This window comes from Euprymna scolopes, chromosome 12 (genome assembly GCF_053919585.1).
Source record: "Euprymna scolopes isolate OS-2025 chromosome 12, ASM5391958v1, whole genome shotgun sequence".
In the NCBI taxonomy this organism is placed as follows: Eukaryota; Metazoa; Mollusca; class Cephalopoda; order Sepiida; family Sepiolidae; genus Euprymna; species Euprymna scolopes.
In genome coordinates, this window is record NC_136493.1 from 94,031,589 (window position 1) to 94,051,961 (window position 20,373).

Here is a 20,373-nt window from a genome sequence, read left to right on the forward strand (position 1 = left end):
GTGTGTGTGTGCATGCTTGTGTGTGTGTGTGTACCTGACGTTGTCCGAGATTGACAACGAAAGTTCGACACTTTCAATACGAGTATTGTCATCGAAACTGATGAAATGGTCAATTTTTCAATCAAACTGCTTTATTGCCTCCTCCAATCGGGCACCAACCGTGTTGCACCGGGAGGACTGTTCACCTGCCTACCCCCCTTTAATTAGTCCAAAATACATCGTAGTCAACATTGCACTGTAGAAAACCTACTGCGGTTTTATAAAATTATTCTATGTAATTGTTTGAATTAAAGTTTAAATACATCCGATTCTGATACCCATAAGAGTTCCCCAATCCCATTAATCGCACCAACATTAAACACAATCCGACCATTTTAAAAACGGTCGAAGTAACAGCCCTCTATTCTATATAGCTTTCTCATTAACTTTAAACTTTTTTCCTTATTCTTTCAGTCACTTGTTCCATTTTCATCATACACAGGCCGGAAGTTGATAGTTTTGCGAGATGCCTCCCGTCCCCCCAAACCAAAGCAATTTCAACTGGTATTGAAAGGGCTTTACCTTCTTGGCGGTCATATTTTACGCCCATCGCCCTCCCTCTCTACGCATCCTCGTCTAAAAGCCCTTCATCAAGTTTGCCCCCTTCCCGCAATTCTCGATTCTGGCCACCGAATGCCCGATCCATTCAAGTGCTTTTACACATTGTGGTCGCGGAGAAAATGAAATCTCCGTTGACACCTGTCAAAAAAAGAAAAAAGGAAAAGGAAAAATAAACAAACAAAAAAACTGCAGGTCAGCATTGAAAATAATTGACCACGTTCTTTCGGATGGAGAGGGCACTGGAACATTTCGCTTTTGTTTGTTTGTTAATTAATCCATCAGTTAAACAACGTTTCTGTCGTGTTAGTTCGAAGAAAGCTAAGAGAAGAAATAAATTAAGAGCAGTCGCATTTTTTTTTTTTTTTTTTTTTTTTGCAAAATTCCATTGCTTGCCAAGTTTTATTTCATTGTTTGCGCAATAAAGAACCGCATATAACTAATAAGTTTTCCTGTTCTTGCCCGTGGGAAAAATTGAATAGTGTACGACATCTGTAATTCTATCCCAGTGCTTAATCGGTGTAGCTAGTCCCGGAAATTTAACCCCTAGGCCAAGCGAGACGAAACTGGAACCGTCTGCTAATAAGTATAATAGCTATACTACCTACAAACCCTGATTATATTAGATACATTCACTAGTATAGTAATAATACGTCAATAAAGAATCGTATATAAGAAAAAAAGTTCTGCCTGTCTTACTCGTAGGAAAACAAATTAGAATAGTATACAATCTGTTGGGTTATTCTGTTGAATAGTATACGACATAGTAGGTAAAATTACGATTTGTATCCAAACTGATATATTTTGGGTGAATATCAAAAAATATTTTTAATCAGTTTTTCGTACTGGTTATCAAACATTTTCAAATAAATGTTAAACACACCATACTTTTGTCATTTTTTTTTATTACGTTCGTATTCATAAACATTCGCACAAGGGTATAGTTTTACATGTTCGATTTTGGATGTCGGGAACTACAGCTCATCCTAAACAGGGCAGTTTGGAGTAGAAAAACAATTTACTTCAGTGTAGAAGGAGTTCTCCTCACTGACTAAGTACAAAATAGACTAATCGAATCATCAGAACAGATACTACACTTTTCTCTGTTTTTATTGTACATTTTCTCCCTCTTAAATTACCTCACTTTCTTAGTTCTCTGGAAACACTTTATATAAAACAATACCATTTTACTAGTGTTTGTGTATACATTTAATTTCTATTTATTTTCGATTGAATTACAATTTAATTAAAATATCGATTTTTTTTCATCTTAATGGGTGTGTTTACATGAAATATGCGCATAAGTTTTTATTTAACACTCATTTCTTAAAACTAGTACTTAAAAATGACTTCATTTCCATATATCATTATTCTAATCAAATATCACCTTCCTTGTGCATTAATAAAATTATTTAGATTTATGTAAATAAAAGAAATGATCATACCTAAGTATGTCACTGTGCTGACTTACCTGTGTAGATTGTAATACCATGTAGATTTCGGTCATCAATGCCGCCAACCCCCACATTTTCTCCATGGTCTGTAGTATTTTTTTCTCATTCTGGCCATGTCGTCGTTTTTCATTACCGTCAAGAGGTGTGGAAAGGTTCACAAGTATATAAGAATATAACGAACCCAAATGAAAACATAGAATACACTTATTGTGAATGTCAATTTGGCTCTGAATGCATGTATTACGCCGTCGTTGGAAACTACTTTCTAAGCTTAGTTTTTTTGACGAAGCTATGTTTGTAGGTTAATCAATCCATTTCTCAATCTCCTGCGAACCACGATTTGCCTTCGACTATACCCAACTCGCAACTGTCCTCAACTGTCTGTAACCGTCACAATCGCAAAACTGTCCGCAATTTGTTACTAACTGCCATCAAATTCATTGCTACTTAGAGATGTAGCAATGAATTTGACGGCAGTTCGTAACGTGCCTGCATATAAACTCTAAATATTTCCAGGACATTTTGTTCTCGTTTACCTTCACACCCTGATTCACAATCCTAGTTCAGCTTTCTTTTGTATACGTTGGTGAACAACTTCTTATGTATTGTATTTTCTCAACCCTATTTCATATACCTTTGTTTTACCCGATAAACTTATCTTTTCTTTTGCCATGCTTCCTTTTTCTCATTCTTATCCAACTTCCACATGTTTGCGGGTAACACCGTTTGCATCCAAGGTATACATTAATACGATCGCTTAAACGTTCTTCTAAAACGTTTCAAATTTGTATAACACTAGAATTCTTATTTATTGGCAATTATTTCTATCTTTTCAGTATTGTTATAAACAAAGACATGGCGAACATGTTCTAGGGGACCAATTGAGTTCGAACTTGGCACACACAGGTTTACAATCAGTGCCGTTAAAAACTCAGCCTTCATCAGATTTCTTTTATCTGTGTTATCTTCTTGCAATGTTTTAGTCGGTAAATTACTATAACGTTCAATTTTTACTTTTTTCCCGAGAAATCATTTAAAAAAATTAAGTCGAAATATTAAACTTTCATTATATCTAATAGTTTTAATATATTATTTTGCTATATCTGTTTCACCATTTATCTCTCACTCTTTTTCTCGTTTTCTCTTTACATATTATTTACAAATTTATATATCTATAAAAATGAAAATGTGTATGTACACTTCTTAGCCTATATAATCAACGAATGTTTAATCTACCCACTTGAAATTTAGTATATAAGTTATTCAGACACGTGGAAAACTTTTTAAAATGCTTTCACCCGGAAAATTTAAAAATAGCAACGTGGAAGTCGTCGCATTTTTCTCAGTGTGCTAACTGTTTCACGATTGAGCATGCGTGAATGGTTGAAATTATAGATTCCTTATGTTAGGTACAAGTCGGTTGGAAAATACTTTTTAAGATCGTCTCACACTGGCCGAATGGTTATCATATTTGACTCACTATTTATAGGGTTTTGTTTCGATCTCAGCTGGGGTATTTTTTAGTTATTTTTTTTACTAACAGGAATTGGACTGTTCAGAAAAAAAACCATAATACTCGCCTGTACATGTCTTAGTTTCTATATAAATTAAAATATAATATTCATGCGTATTTTAAGACCGGGCAACGCCGGTCGGTCTGCTAGTATGTATATATGATTATGTTGTGAAACATTATATTACGTAGATATTTTGGTTCTAGTGTTTACATAAACAGTGTTCATTACCTCTAATGTTTAGTAGATTAGCTACAATATTTATATACTACTTTATATGTATCCAATATAAAAATAAATATTATTCAGATTTTCGATTAAAACAAAATGCTAGCATAGTACCTAAAAACACGATAGTTGATTCTCACACATAATTCTACAATGTTTTTCTTTTTTGTAAAAGCACTGTATCACGCTGAAATTTCTTTCAAAAATATATATTCCTCTATGGAATATTTTTAGACTATACGCATTTTCCATGTTTGACTTTAACAAAACTTAAAACATAATTAACAAAAAATCTCTACATGACTCTACTGCGTCGATTTGTCATACTGAGATATACTTTTTTCTTTCGTTTGTCAGGCCATCATTTGAAACAGTATTTTCATCTCTCTACCGCACGTAAATTTTAAGTCTAATCTTTTTTATTCGCGTTCAGATATGAAATAGAATTCACGTTTATCTCTCGGCCATGAACCTTTTCCTTCCCACCCTTTTAGCAAGTATGCGTTGCTTCTACGCGTACCATTTATGACGAAGTCCTTTTTAACCGAGGTCTCTATTACAAGTATCGATAAATGGTTTGTTGTTTGTTTTTGTTTTTACGGCATATCGAAATTTGAGGCGATAACTGCTTAAATTAATTTTTATATAAACTACACATGCCATAATCGAATATTTCTTGAAGCACAAAATAACAGAAACATTAAAATATGTTTATAAATATTCCTTACGTTTACGGAACTCTCTTAAATTGTTAACAGAAAATGCTCAGGTGCCCCTCCTTCAAATTGAAAACGGGTCTCTCCATTTAAAAGTCGCTGCCATTTTTTTTAACCGGTTCGTGAATCAAATTCTTTTTTTACAAACTACTTAAAAATACAAACCAATGAACTTTTCTACCATAAAAGTAACTTTTATTGACTATGGTAACATTTATTTCTTGTATATTTATATATATATATATATATTTTATATATATATTGTATATTTATATATATATATATATATATATATATATATATATATATATATATATAAATATACAATATATATATAAAATATATATATATATATATATATAAATATACAAGAAATAAATGTTACCATAGTCAATATATATATATATAACATTTTCTCTTTGTAAAGAAAGCATCATTTTGTTGGTCACTCTTGGCTATGAATTGAAACAAAGTTGATATAAAAAATATATTTTCGCGAAAATTATCTTTACTTTCATCATATTTTGCTTAGGGTAAAATTTTTGTAGTATCATAACCTATCTCTTTACAACCGCTTCCTTTTCATAGCCTATCATACTTTCATCAATCACAGTCCATTTTCTGTAGGCTGTTTTTGAACCCAATCAACGACGGGTACTTCTGCTTATATATATATATATATATATATATATATATATATATATATATATATATATATATATATATATATATATACTAGACTTCCCGTGACCTGTTGGGTCAGTATGTTATATTAGCTACGGAATTTATATATGAGCGTGACATTTTTGACGTAAAGAAAATAGATTTTTTTGACATAACCGCAACAATTCTATGAAAGTATATTAAAATGAAAAAAAAAAAAAGAATATAGATAGATTTCTATGAGTCGTTCTGTTTATTATAATGTATTATTTAAATAAAAAATTACAGTTACTTTATTATAAGTGGTTGGCCATACTTATAGGTAAATGTGCACTGAACAGATAGCATAATACTTTTATAGTTAAATTCAAATTTTGATATATCTTTTTTTACAACGGGAACATAACTTATTTTATGACTGTCAACGGGTTAAAGTAGATTATTTGTTAAATAATAATAATAATAATAATAATAATAATAATAATAATAATAATAATAATAATAATAAGTTCGTAAAAATAACTTAAACGTAATAAAGAAATGAACGATGTAAAAAACAAACAAACAGACAGTATTACCAATTATTTATTTGGATAATATAAACGCGAAAAAAATAACACAAAAAACAAAACAAAAGGACAATTGGGACGCTGAAAACGTACACAGTAAAACAATACGTTTTATGGTTGCGTTGTTTATTCCGGGTTAATGGCATCTGGACGGATCACTACAAACATGAAAAAATAAATCCTCCCTATTCGTGTAAAGTTACCTATTTTTCCGAATAATCGTTCAAATATCGAAGAGTAAACATGATTTTCCTACGAATCGAACGCCGACGAAAGTTATTTAGCAGCAAGAACGCACATGAACATACCGATAAGAAATATAAGAATGAAAAACCCATATTAGAATCCTTCAACCAAGTTATAGAAACTTAAAATCTAAAAAAAATAAAACCTAAATAAATAAAATAAAATAAAACTAATATTGAAACAGATTAGTAAATGTGTCAACAAATTCACCGTTCTCACACAACTATTTTGTATCTAGAAATATAAACAACAATAATAAAAGAAGGAAGGAAAAGGGACGGATAGAGAGTAGTAGTAGTAGTAGTAGTAGTAGTAGTAGTAGAAGTAGTAGTAGTAGTAGTAGTAGTAGTCTTGGATTTACTACAATTCTCCATTTGTCAACGGGCTAAATTTGTTTAGTTATAAGAAAATAGAGACAGTATAATTGTAATAAAGAATAGTTGCAAAACACCCCCACTCTTCCCATGTTAAATAATGATTTCAAAATAATAACGTTAATATTTCAGTGCGCAGGTCAAAATCTTCAAAAAAAAGCGATTTGTGTTTATTTGTTTACGTTGTTCTGGGTTAATGTTTATTTGTTTACGTTGTTCTGGGTTAATGTTTATGAACGCGTGCCCAATCGGATGTCGTAAACCAGAAAGTGGGTTACATCACTCGTTACAAGGTCATTTGAGTTATATATATATATGTATATATATATATATGTGTGTGTGTGTGTGTGTGTGTGTGTGTGTGTGTGTGTGTGTGTGTGTGTGTGTGTGTGTGTGGTGTCCCAAAAGAAGCCGACGGATTTTTAATTTCATTAACTTCCTCAATCTTTAAGTCAGGCTTCCCAATTTTCATATGTAGAGAGATGAACCTCTCAGTGATTTTTTGAGATATTGAAAGATATCATAATCTACTTATTCTAATTTTATTTAGACAACCATATCTAGAGTATTTTTTCACAAGGTCTAATTTTAGTTATGAAAAATGATGTTACTCAAATGTCCACCATTTTCATTTTCACACTCTTGTGCTCTCTGCATGGCATTTTCCAGCACATCACTTAATGTTCCAGGGCTTATGGCCCTAATTTCCTCCTCTATATTGGTTTAAGTGCATTTATTGCGGCTTATTTATTTGCGTATACCCGCTCTTTGAGGTAACCTCGAAGGAAGAAATCTGCACATGTGAGATCTTGCGAGCAGGGTGACCAATTTATCTCACAGTCACGAGCAATTATTCGGTTGTCGAATATATCCTGGAGAAGATTTAATGTTTCTCGAGCCGTATACGTCGTTGCACTATCCTACTAGAACCACATTAATCGCGAGACACAAATTTGACCTGATCTCCTTCTTACTGATATGGATGGATCATCGGTCACACTCTCTTCTAATCTCTGACGATTCTCATCACTTCTTGCCGTACGGGGTCTACCAGATTTAGGGAGGCCACATACAGACCCTTGCTCATGAAATCGAGCCACCATAGCTTTTATTGCATTGGGAGTAAGATAATTTCTTGTGTTGAAGTTTCATCGAAATTCTCTTTGAGTTTCTGATATTGACTCATTCAACCGAAAATAGGATTCTACGATAAATAGCCGCTCCTCGTAGTATAACGACTCCTAGTAACCTTGCGAGAGTTACTGTAGATAATCTGAAAAAATAAAAGAAAAATATGAAAGATTAAAAAATTATGAATCTTTTTAACCATCAGCTTCTTTTGGGATACCCTATATATATATATATATATATATATATATATATATATATATATATATATATATATATGTGTGTGTGTGTGTGTGTGTGTGTGTGTGTGTATGCATGTATGTATATATACATACATGTGTGTGTGTAAAAATTAATGCGGGAATTGATAATTTTTTTTTCTATATTAATGGCACCGGTAAAAATGGTAAAATGAATAATTAGGTAAATTTCGCACGTTGACAACGGAAATGTAGGACCGTTTGAGAAGTGCAGAGTAAGCTTCCATTCCCCTTGTTTTAATTAGGGTTAACCCCCCTAGCTTTAGCTCGGAAAAAGTCGGTTGATTAAGGTTCAAATTCTGTAGAAGCACCGAAAAATAATTATAACGTTTTATTTAATAATTATTTTATCATAAAAATGTATGTATAATACCCTGAAACAAGTCTAAATGAACTTTTACCGATGCCATATTTACCTAAGTTCAATTTATTTTTACATCTTAAAAATGGAAACTTGATTAAATGATTTAATCGCTGGCGGACAATGCTTTTATTTTCTTTTGCAATAAAACGTTTTTACTTGTTGAAAAACATATTATTATACATATTATTATACAGAAAATTGGTAAAATTATTTACAAATTTATTTATATATATAATCCAATAAAACTTTATTTTATAATAGGAATGTTGGGTTTGTTTTACTTTAAAACTTTAATTCCGTTCGAAAAACAAATAGTGCCGAGCGTTACGTGAGAATAGGAAAAATGACCGCCATAATAGGGTCATATCTTTCAAGTATCGATAATGATTTATAAATAAATAATAAAACAAATTACTGGTAGATATCCCTCCAATAAACGTGCTGAAATAATGACATTATTATTTAGAAAGCCACACTTTAAATGAAGAGGAGGTGCTTTGTTAACTATTCTGTACGTTCACGTAACAATTTAATAAATAAATAAATTTGGGAAATTGAAACTGTCGCCGGAAGTTATATTACACATGAATTTTGATTTCAGGAAAAGGATCATACCAAACACTGTTTGCTGCTAACTTTAAATAGGGTACTGTTCTGTTTGCCAATATTTATGAAATTATCATTGCTTTTGTTTGGTTTTGTTTATTTATGTTTTCCTCATTTCGTAATTATAACTTTTTTTGTTGTTGTAAAAGAAAATTAATTAGTACTAGCAGAGAGACCCGGCGTTGCCCGGATTGAATAATGATCAACGAATATTTCACTCTCCCATATTTTTATTGTCATCGAAATCGGCGAAATCGTCCATTTTTCAATCAAATCGATTGATTGCCTGCTCTAGTTGAAGAACGATCGTGGTGTACAGGGAGGAAGCTTAACATGCCTCCACACATTGACTTAGTCCACAATACATTTTAGTCTACATTGCAAAATAGAGAACCTAATGTTGATTTTATAAAATTATTTTTATATAATGGTTTGAATTAAAGTTTAAAACGTAAAATCACGGTTCAAACAGAACATTCATTTCAGACGAGCACCTCTCATATCAAAGAACCTAAGTCATCATAGGAGCAACTGGGCTTATGAAAAAGAACTTTAAAAAGTACATAGCAAGCATACCCGGTGAACCAAGTGCAAGTGAAATACAAACGATTGCACTGAAAGGGACGGCTAGAATCCTGAAAAGATCTCTTGGTTGGACTCACTAAAATAGGGGTAAATATCAGACATCTGGTTGGATGTCCCATCCCCTAGAAGAAAAATTTTAAGAAAAATGAAAAAAAAAAAAAAAAAGAGTGATTTTATTTGCCTGACTTACTGTCGGTGCTATGATAATGACTTTGCTACGGTTATAAATTTTACTGAACAGTCAAACTAATCGAGAAAGAAAGAGAGTGGATATAACAGCAATAAAGTTTTATAGTTCGAATCTAGCGCTAGATATATCTAAGGCTTTTGACAGGGTAAGCACCGAAGGTCTTCTCAGGAAAATCGGACCATACATGATAGAATACTTCTTAAATAAGTGAAGAATCCAGGGTCGTAAATCTAAACAATATGATATAGATGCGGGTGTATAAAGGGTCGATCCTTAGACCATTATTATTCCTAATATTCATAAATAACCTCCCTGGTAAAATTGTTTCTGATATGGGTAGTTAACCTTCTATAATAGGCACGATCGGAAACGAATGAACACATATCTAAGGCAATGGCAGAAACGCTAGAGGAAGATCTCTAATCTGTAGTGGAATGGGTACAAAAATCGATGGTCACATTCAATACCGAAAAGACTAAGCTTTTTTACTTCAATAATTCAAGAAACCTTCCCAAACACTAATAGTTATGACGTAATACATTACCTGAACGTTCTTCTATCAAACTCCCCAGCTTAACGTTCACGTGCATAAAAATATACCTACGGACATGCATGTTTCTAGATTTAAGCCATCGTTCTTGAATCTAGAAGAATGTATGCCCATTGGTATAATTTTTTGCACGCAATAATATTTAATAATAAAAGTAAATAAATACATACGTTTTATAAAAAATAACGGCGATCCATTCATATATATATATATATATATATATATATATATATATATATATATATATATATATATATATATACTATCAAATGTACCCGTCGTTGACTGGGTTCAAAATCAGCCTACAGAAAATCGACTCTGATTTATGAAAGTACGATAGGTTATGAAAAGGAGGGGTTGCAAAGAGATAGCTTCGAATTTGGGGGTATTGAAACCAAAGCAAAATATGATGAAAGTAAAAATAAAATAGATAAACCCCAGAATTTATTATACACTACCTGCTGTTCACACTGAAACACTTATCACAATATTCTGGGGATCTATATTAGAAAATCTTGTAAAACTTTGTGACATATTTCCATTCTTTGGAGGTCAGGTGCGAATGAACACCCCATAATTTTATTAGACCATATTCCTTCAAACTGAAACATAATTATCAAAGTATACTAACGCAAAAAAAAGCCTTTATTAAAGTTTGCCCCTATTTCCATTCCATGGAGGCCAGGCGCGAACGCAGACCCCACAATTTTGTCATACCATCCCTATTAACATACTTAGCAAATATTCTTATGTACGTCTATATCAAAAACACTTGTAAACGTTTTTTTTTTAATTTTTAATTTTTTTATTTCCATACTTTGTGGACCAGGCGCGAACGCAGACCCCACAATTTTATTATATAATCCCTATTTAAGTTAAAACATATTATCAAAGTATTCTTATGTACATCTATATCAAAAACACTTGTAAACGTTTCTTTTAATTTTTGAATTTGTGGACCAGGCGCGAACGCAGACCCCACAGTTTTAATGAACCACCGTTCTGCCAGATCAAACCTTCCCATTCCTGTGTCTCGATACATCTTCTATCATTATATGTAATCAGTTTTTTTTTAAATAGTCAACCATATAGGAGCCTATTCGTGACTAGACACACGCACACACACACACAGACATTCAGCTTTATATATATATATATATATATATATATATATATATATTTATATTTATAGGAAAAAAAAGTGTTTATGGCTCTTAAAAAACCGCAAAGGTAGCGAAAAAATGAACGTAACAGCGTTTCGAAATTGTTCATATCGCTAAAGAACAAATCTTACATATATATATATATATATATATATAATACTCCCTCCCATTGTTATTAATCCCTTATTAAACATTGAACTGACAAGTAAATTCAGACCAATATATATTTTATCATCTATTATTTTATATGTTTTATACTCCACGCCACATGTCGAGCTTTTTATCAACATCTTTACAAATCTTTATTTAAAATCCCTTTAGTGTTTATTCAATCATATTTATTATATTTAATCGTGTTGTGGCGATTAATCAGCCAATTTTTAAGTATCAGAAACGGAAGTAATTAAGACAAATCTTATGATACTAAAAACGATTCTCCTTTGTTTGTTTATTTTCACTTGAAACAAATTAGTCCATTGCTGGTAAACAATAAATGTTTATTGATTTTAAATTACCATGTACACTAGAATCTATAGGTCAGCCCTCATCAATTTATAAATATACGTATATTATATGCGTTTTTACCTTCATCTGAAAATTAATTTTAACTAAACAACTCTATACTGAAATATAAAGACATTTTTAAAATAATTCGATTCGATAATTGAATCCGAAGCGGAAATTTAGAACGGAATCGGCAATTGTATCGAGATCGGGGAAATATTGGAATCGTCCCATATGTACGAAAATGTAAAGAAAGCTGGGAAAAGGTCTTAGAAGCACGATTCATGAATTAAAAACGTAAAAAAAGAAAAAGAAAAACAGTTTTGACATCATTTAAAAGTGCAAATATTTTATGAAATTAAGAAAATATCATTTGATTTAGACATTTTTTATTTCTATTTCTTATAATTGAAATGCAGCCTTTTGATTTCAGATCGTAAAATTCATCAAAGAAGGAAGGAATTTTTGTCGTTTTTTTCTCTTCGTAAGTAAAATATCCGGGTCCTCGTGCTGTCGTACCACGGATGGGTGTGCTACTGGTTCGTGAAACTCATTAGATCTTTGTTTTATTTTTTACTAGCCTGATTTACCCGGCTGTTTAGAGGTGTGTGTTGAGGCATAAAAAAGTGGTAGTAGGCAGGCAGGCTCGAACCTGTACCGCGAAGATGAAAAAAATTGTGACGTCTTTGCTGTTGCGTTCATCCCCAAACCGGAAGTGACGTAGGTTTAAATTAAGGCTAGTCAATCGAAAAGGGGGGATGCCTTTCGAAAATATTGACGAAAAAATAAGCAACCTCTTCCTGTAGAAAAGTGTCCGGTTGAGGGTAGACGAATTAATGTTTTGGGCCAATTTTTCGATATTTGTCGTCCGAAGTCTGCAAAGGTGAACTCTTTCAACTTTGACCTCTTGAGAGCCAACATTTCGTCTCAAAACTGATTAAAAACTTGCTCCATCTCTGAATACCTTTTATGCAAAATTTCAAATGTTTAGACTTAAATTTGGCTGAATAATTGGCTCGAGACCACGTAGATAAAATCTTATGAACTTTTACTCCTTAGCAGACAAATTTTCGGCGAAAAAAAAAAAAAACTTCTAAAAAGCTTGCCCTATGTCTGAATACACTTTATCTAAAATTTCAAATGTTAAGACCAAAGATTGTCTGAGAGGTAATTTTTTAAAAGTTATATCTCAATTTTGACCCCATAACATCTATTTTTGGGGGAGCTCAAATCAATTGAAAAAGTTTGATCCATGTTCAAGTAACCTAAAACTAAAATTTCACGTGTTTAGACCCACCATTAGCGTTGGACCTTCGTAGAGTTTTAAAGGTCTAATCGTTGAAATTCGACCCTTTGAGTCAAATTTCTCTCCGGAAACCAATTAAAAAGATTTTCCTAAAATCTCAATACCCCTTATGTCAAATCTCGCGTCTGTAGACATACAATTGACAGAGTAATTTAATAAGGAAATGTACACACAGACAATTTCAATTTTATATATACTAGCAGTTAAAACCGACTTTGCTCGGGCCCTATATAACTTTATATGCATATGAATATATATATATATATATATATATATATATATATTAAAAGGATAGGAGTCAATGAGAGGAGGGTACAAAGTTGTAGCACACCTTTTGAAGCCAAACCTGGGTCTCTTTGGATGTGAGCCGGCGCAGAGTCTTGTTGCCATACCCAGAGTCTGCCAGCGGTTACCTTATTACACTAGGGCATCACAACATTCTTCAGCACATCCAGGTACACTTTGATGTTAACTTCCTTAACTTCGAAGATGTGAGGTGGAATGATGTAGCCCTCATTTAATACCACACCAAAAATCATAACCGTGGCCGGAAATTTTGTTTTCCTACCCTGAGCACGTCCTTGTTATTCGTGGCAATATAGCGACGCTTTTTGAGAGTGCTGGCAATGGCATTGTTGTCATAATTGTGGTCGGTAGGGAGCAGGAGTTGTACAGTGGCGCATCTCCGATAGCGCTCATTGAACATTGTGTCACTTTCAGACATGTTAAATTGCAGTTTTAGTAATTTAGAACTGCTTTAAAGATTCACCACTCACTAATTTTCTGACCAAATTTTAGACAATTTTTACAGTTTATATATCACCTTCTCAGCTATAGTGTGAAAAACAAATTTCAATTTTCGTTCAGTTATGATGAATTTTCTGGTGTACAAAATCGTAAAAATATGTAAGAAGGTGAGCGACGCTTTTTATGACAGGTTTCCATAGCAACCAAGTCGCTTCAGCGACTACTGTTGCTACTAATTCACTGCTGTCTTGAAAAGAGAAGTAATAAGTAAAACAGAGAGAAGAAAAGTACGAGAGGGAGATAATTGGGGGGGATTTTATTGAAAGCATAAGAGTGCCGTGCATTGTTATTACATATGTGTTTATGGGGCCAAAAAGTAAACTGAAATTAAACAAAGAGCAAGTGAATTTATTGGAAGCCTGGAAAAATCATGGATTATAATAGAAAAATGCGAACATGAAAAGTAATATGGTTAAGCTTAAACATGTAAAAATGAAGGACTAGTTGTTAAAACTGAAAAAGAAAGGACCAGATATTTTAGTAAAAATTATAATAAATTCATAACTTAAAATATTGCAGAATTAAGAATTTTTTTAAAAATGCAATTTATAATATTATATTATCAATATATATATTTACAAATCGATACGAAACAATTGTAACACATCAGAAAATAAACTTATGTTCATATCTTATATTTTGTTGTCTAGATTTTTGCAAAATTATATATATATATGTGTGTGTGTGTGTGTGTGTGCATGTGTGTTTATGTGTGTGTGTGTTTTGTGCGTGTGCATTTAATCACACACACACACCTATATATATAAATAAATAAATTATATATATATATAAATAAATTATATATATATATATATATATATATATATATATATATATATATATATATATATATATATATATATATGAGCAAACACGCACACACACATATACATATACATGTAAACATGTTTGTAAAATTATACAAGGTAGAAACTGTAGTTCATAGAAATGTGCGCCTTCCCCACGACATCATCACTGTCGTTATGCGATAGACGCCTGAACACGACAGGAAATCGTCATTTCGTTGTTAACGACACTCCATTACCGTAAACCGATCTGACCTGATCACATAACGGCACGCAGTGACAACCAAATTAAACTGACTTGAAAGTATTTTTAAAACAATGCTGCCTTTTTTTATTGTGACATACATTTATAGGTTTTAGGGAAGTAAATGGGGAGTAACAGCGAGTTGGGGTGAATACATACCTCATCAGGACACGTACGAATTTTGTGGGAGGTTTTCTGACTTGAGAAGAATCCGGGTTTTAACTTGGAAATAAGCCACTTTACATTAGCCCCATTTCCGATTTGGAACAGTTCAAAATATGAGTCATCCAATATATTTTAACTTATACTCTTGTAAGAAAGCTTTCTATTATTCTATTTTGTTTTACTGTTTCAAAAAAAAAACACATACACACACGTGTGAATATGTGTATATATTTATTTCAACATTGTTCATCACAGGAGCAAAGCTAGGTAGTGAGTTATTAAATTAAACAAGTGTTTATTTTGAAGATATATATATTTCGAAGTAAAACTCCCTCGTCAGTATTTTATATTATTTCTCTTTTTTCCCCTCGCAATGATGTTCAGTTGTAGAAAGTTGAATGAAGGGTCCACGTGATGTTAACTGCACTGGTGTTTTTGAAATGCCGGCAGGATGCGCGTGGCCGCGCGATTTAAAAATAAAGGTAGTTTTCTTTTTTTCTTTTATCCGTGTTAGAAGCGTTGACTGAACTTTGAATTTTAAAATAAAATACCTATGGAATACGTTACAAGCAAAATTATATATATATATATATATATATATATATATATATATATATAAAGAGAGAGAGAGAGAGAGAGAGAGAGAGAGAGAGAGAATGAAATTAATGGAAATAGTATTCCGACGATGTAGTCAGATGAAAAAGGGGCAAACCAAGTTCTATGTCCATCGCAGTTTCATTTTCATTATAAGACTGCTTCTTCTGGGTGAATAAATTGAAGAAAATATATTCCAGTAAAATATTTGAAAATATATTTGTTGTGCAATGTATGACTGCGTTCTATTTCAGAACGTAAAAGTCGTTGGAAATTCAAAACGTTATAGCATTGTGACGGGTATAAGGTGATTTTATAACATCATATAACCGATAATATATTTTTAAAAAGATATTGTTTTCATTCCAAAATGAATACAAATCACACCATACCTTTTTAAAATATGTTGACAGTTATAAGACGTTAAAAAATCTTACCCTCTTCACAATGCTATAACTTTTTGAATTTCCACCGACTTTTTTTCGGTCTAAAACAGGACAAAATCAAATTTTTCAATACAATTATTTTTTTCAAATATTGTACTGGTATTTTATTTTCTTCAATTTATTCATACGGAAGAAGTCTTATAATAAAACATAACGTTGATGGGCATATAAATTTGTTTATTCCTTTTTTATCTGTCTCTTTTTATCTCTCTTTTCCCTCTCTCTCTCTCTCTCTGTTTCTTTCTCTGTCTGTCTTTCTGTCTCTTTCTCTCTCTCTCTCTCTCTCTCTCTCTATATATATATATATATATATATATATATATATATATATAAAGACAGGGAGGGAGAGAGAGAGAGAGAGAGAGAGAGAGAGAGAGAGAGGAAAAGAAGGAAAGGAGAATGACATTAAATAAAGACAAAAATGTTAGCCTTTCGTTTCCCTATCCGGGATTAAGAACGAAAAAATATGTTCAGTTTACTTTTCATGTATATTTTCATGGATTAAGATGGATGATGAGGGCGGTTACTGTCATGATTTCTCCATTACTAACACAAGTTGTTAACAAACTCACCCGTATGCCAGACACTGAGAAATACTATGCAAGTCCCTTAGACCTTTTTCTTACAACTTACACAGAACTGTGCTCATCTTCCGTTCTGTCTCCAATGAGATCTTCCGATCACTCGGCTCTTTCGGTTAAAATAAAATAACATGTAATAAGTCCTCATATCTACTTCTCTATCACACTGTATATCGATACTCTATGATTTCGGAAAATTTATGTCAGATATACCTTTGCGTTCCATTTTTAAAAAGAATGTGTCCTCTATAGTATCAAACCCGGCGGAATATTTTACTGTTTGTAAAGACTCTTCCAAGGAATTCCAGCAGTCTTACAATCACTCATGTTTCACCCTAGAATGTGCCATTGCGCATAAATATCACTATTTACATTGCTTTCTACAAAATAGATGTTATGAAACCAAAGCCACTTTTAGGACTGCCAGCAACCACTTTAAAAGAGTAATAAATAATGTGAAAAATCCATATGCTCAGCACGTAAAGTTCAAAGTAGCTGAGCAGCAGCATGATTTCCATGAGTTTTGGCGAATAACAAACAGGGCCTTGAACAGAAGCGTATCCTCTATCCGAACCACGATCAATGGACCTGAGGTAATTTAGTCATTATGTAACAAAGCTAAATTTTTGCTAAGAACTTTGCGGCAAATTCTACCTTTGTGACCAAGGCAGTTTACCCCCCCCCGTATTTCCTCCTTTGACTAAAAACACGCAAGGCAACATACACATACCTGTGCATAATGATGCTAAACTTATCAGAAACCTTAATTCCAGGAAAACAACTGGTTTCGACGACATTACAATCATTGTACTCAAAAGCTTCAACCGAAACAAGCTCATGCTTATATACAAAGCTGTTTTATGGGTTGCCTTAAGAAGAAATGTTGCTCAACGCACTGGAAATCTTCATCAGTACGCCCTATATTTAAGAATTCCGTGAATGGGTCATCTGCATCTAAGTATAAGCCAATCAGTTTCCTGTGTAGCATGAGTAAGTTGTTGGAATATGTGATAAATAGAGAAATTGTCAACCACCTCAGCAAAAATAACTTTCTCAGTAACATGCAATACAGTTCTCATTCTGTTAGATCTACAGCTGATGTGCTAATTGCAATACAACACGGGATTAGTGAATCTCTCGATGGGATCTTCGTTTCTAGAGTAATATCAAAGGCTGTCGATAAGGTATCGCACAAAGGTCTGCTCCACAGTATTGCCAGTTATGCGATAGCTGGAAATGTCTCAATTATTAAATATTTCGCTTCGGTATGCTTATAAGAGTAGCGTCGATGGGCGGAGATGGAAAACTCATAGTATCAAGACTGGCTTACCTCACGGCCCAATTTTCTTCCTGATCTTCATTAATGATCTCACAAATGATGCTGTAAGATAATTCGTAGACATTTATTCAGATGACACCACAATCTATGACAACGCTTTAAAAGTCTGCAAATACCAATATCTTTCTGATTTTCTTTCTTCCGATTTTGAGGACGTGGCATCATAAATGTGGAAAAGGGGGCTGGTTAAATTTAATGTGTCTAATACCAAGCTTTTCTCTTTTCATTATAATTGCTCTGACCCCCATCAGACCCCAATTAAAATAAATGTTTCTCGTCTTGTAGAAACAGAATTTCTTGAGAAGCTTCTGAGACTAGCCTTCACCCCTGATCTAAAATAAAGCACATGCATCAAGTTTGTTGCCAAGATCGCTGAAAAATGGTTAGATCATTTTCCCACTTCAGTAAATATTTCACTGCCGATGCAATCCTCTAGGTATGAGAGCCAAATATGTCATAAACTGGAGCACTATTGTTTTATCTGTGCAGGAGATCAGTGCGGCCTATCCTACGTTGATAGAGTTCAAACCCGGCTTCGAAACCTAGTATATTATGTCCTTCTCTTCTCTGCAACATCTTTCCCACATAAAAGACGTTGCTAGCCTGTCTCTGCTCTATCGTTATTATCATGGCAAGTGCTCGTCTGGACTCCAATCGATGGTCCCTCTTGCCAAACATTCACAAAAACACTCGATTAGCTAAAATCACAATCAGCAATTTCCCCCACAATCTGTGCATAAATCTAAACGCAGATTCTATGAACAAAGTTTTCTGTCTCTAGAAGTGACTGTCTGTGGAACACTGTTCTGCTGGTCTGCTTCCCGACCGACTATAAAATGGTAGCCTTCAAGTCCAATGTAAACAATTTTTTTAAACGTCCCTTTAAATAATCAAATTCTACCCAATTTATACCATTACCTATTACTACACTACTATCGTACGTTCATTGAACCTTATCCCAAAGCGACCTTGAGAAGTGGTGACTTGCTTGTAATATAATATGTAATATATGTAATGAAATACGTTATATATATATATATATATAACTTATTTCATATATATATATATATATATATATATATATATATAGTATTGTTTAATAGTGATTACCAATGATACGTATCAATGATATGAAAATTCTGATATTGCTAAAACACCAATTCTTCAACGAAATATCGAATACATGATAGATTATACTCTTGCGTCTCGCAAGAAAGTTTGGAGTAAAATGAAAGCGTGAATCAAAACAGTCAACTAGAAGTCCGCAGTAAACAGTGTCAGATATAAAAATGTGTTTCATCCCAAAAAAAGTACATAATAAATATATGCAATTCATATACATATATATATATATATTTCAAAATACTCAAAATATAGTCATATTAGTAAAATAATATTTTATTTTATTCAAACAAAAATAATTAAACATGCATTTTTTTTTAATACATTTGCTGCGGACTAGGAATCGACTGTTCTTCTTATACACAAAGTGAGAGTCATCAACGTTGTGTTATGTTTCACGTTCTAAAACGTAAATTGACTTTTAGCGTCATATAACTCAGCAACCGTATTAACTTGAACTGATTTTTGCATTCCTAACCCGTCCGACGACGCATAAAATAATACTCTTTTGGTTTAATCTACATTAAACTATGGTTTAGATAGATTTCAAAATATTTATTTTTCTTGTTTTTTATTTCTCTCCAACCAAAGCATATTTGAACTGAAACGTAAGGAGGCACTGCTACTAGGGCCTATCTTTGCAATGGACATCAAAAGTGGGGAGTTGATTATCCATATTGCATTGCTTCCACTGTATTGATTGGACGTTGGTCTTTGAATTATAGTGATGTAATGTGGTCGTTACATTTGAACTGTGCCGTTACATTGCAAACTTCTCGTACCCACACGCTGTCTTGTACCGACGCAAAGAAACAAACAAATAAGAAGGAAAAGAAATACAGATCCGGCATCTTTATAAAGTGCAAATGAAATGCATTTATTCGTAGTTCATCCAAAACAACGCATTTCATTATCTTTCAAAAGTCTTTTCGCAATCACATGTGCTGTACAACGCTGTGTCGTATAACATGCGCTTGTTAAAAGTCTCTGTCCCCGCAGCCTTACGCCGTCCTTGGCTAGCGCTTTCTCCTCATCGACTCACACATCCATCTTTTCCGACCACCTACTGTTTATTTTTATTTTTCTCTCCTTCTTCCCGTTACGTAAGACCCCTGCCAAATTTGCATATATTCTAAAACGGCTGCTGCTGCTAATATTTTCGCCAGTCCTCCGGCTGCTGATGATTTTCTTACAAGGGCGCCATACGCACTGTTTCAGTGATAGGCCCGGGTTTTTTCGTGTGTAATCAGTA

The 20,373-nt window shown here is 32.9% G+C and overlaps 1 long non-coding RNA gene across 1 annotated transcript in view; it reads right to left on the minus strand.

Moving 5' to 3' along the window:
* Window positions 1-6,675: 6,675 nt before the first annotated feature.
* LOC145291621 (uncharacterized) overlaps window positions 6,676-20,373 on the minus strand; it is a 71,220-nt gene continuing 57,522 nt past the window's right edge. Inside the window, exon 2 of the long non-coding RNA XR_013869469.1 lies at window positions 6,676-7,634. This is a non-coding gene — a long non-coding RNA (uncharacterized LOC145291621). The remainder of the gene's footprint in view (window positions 7,635-20,373) is intronic.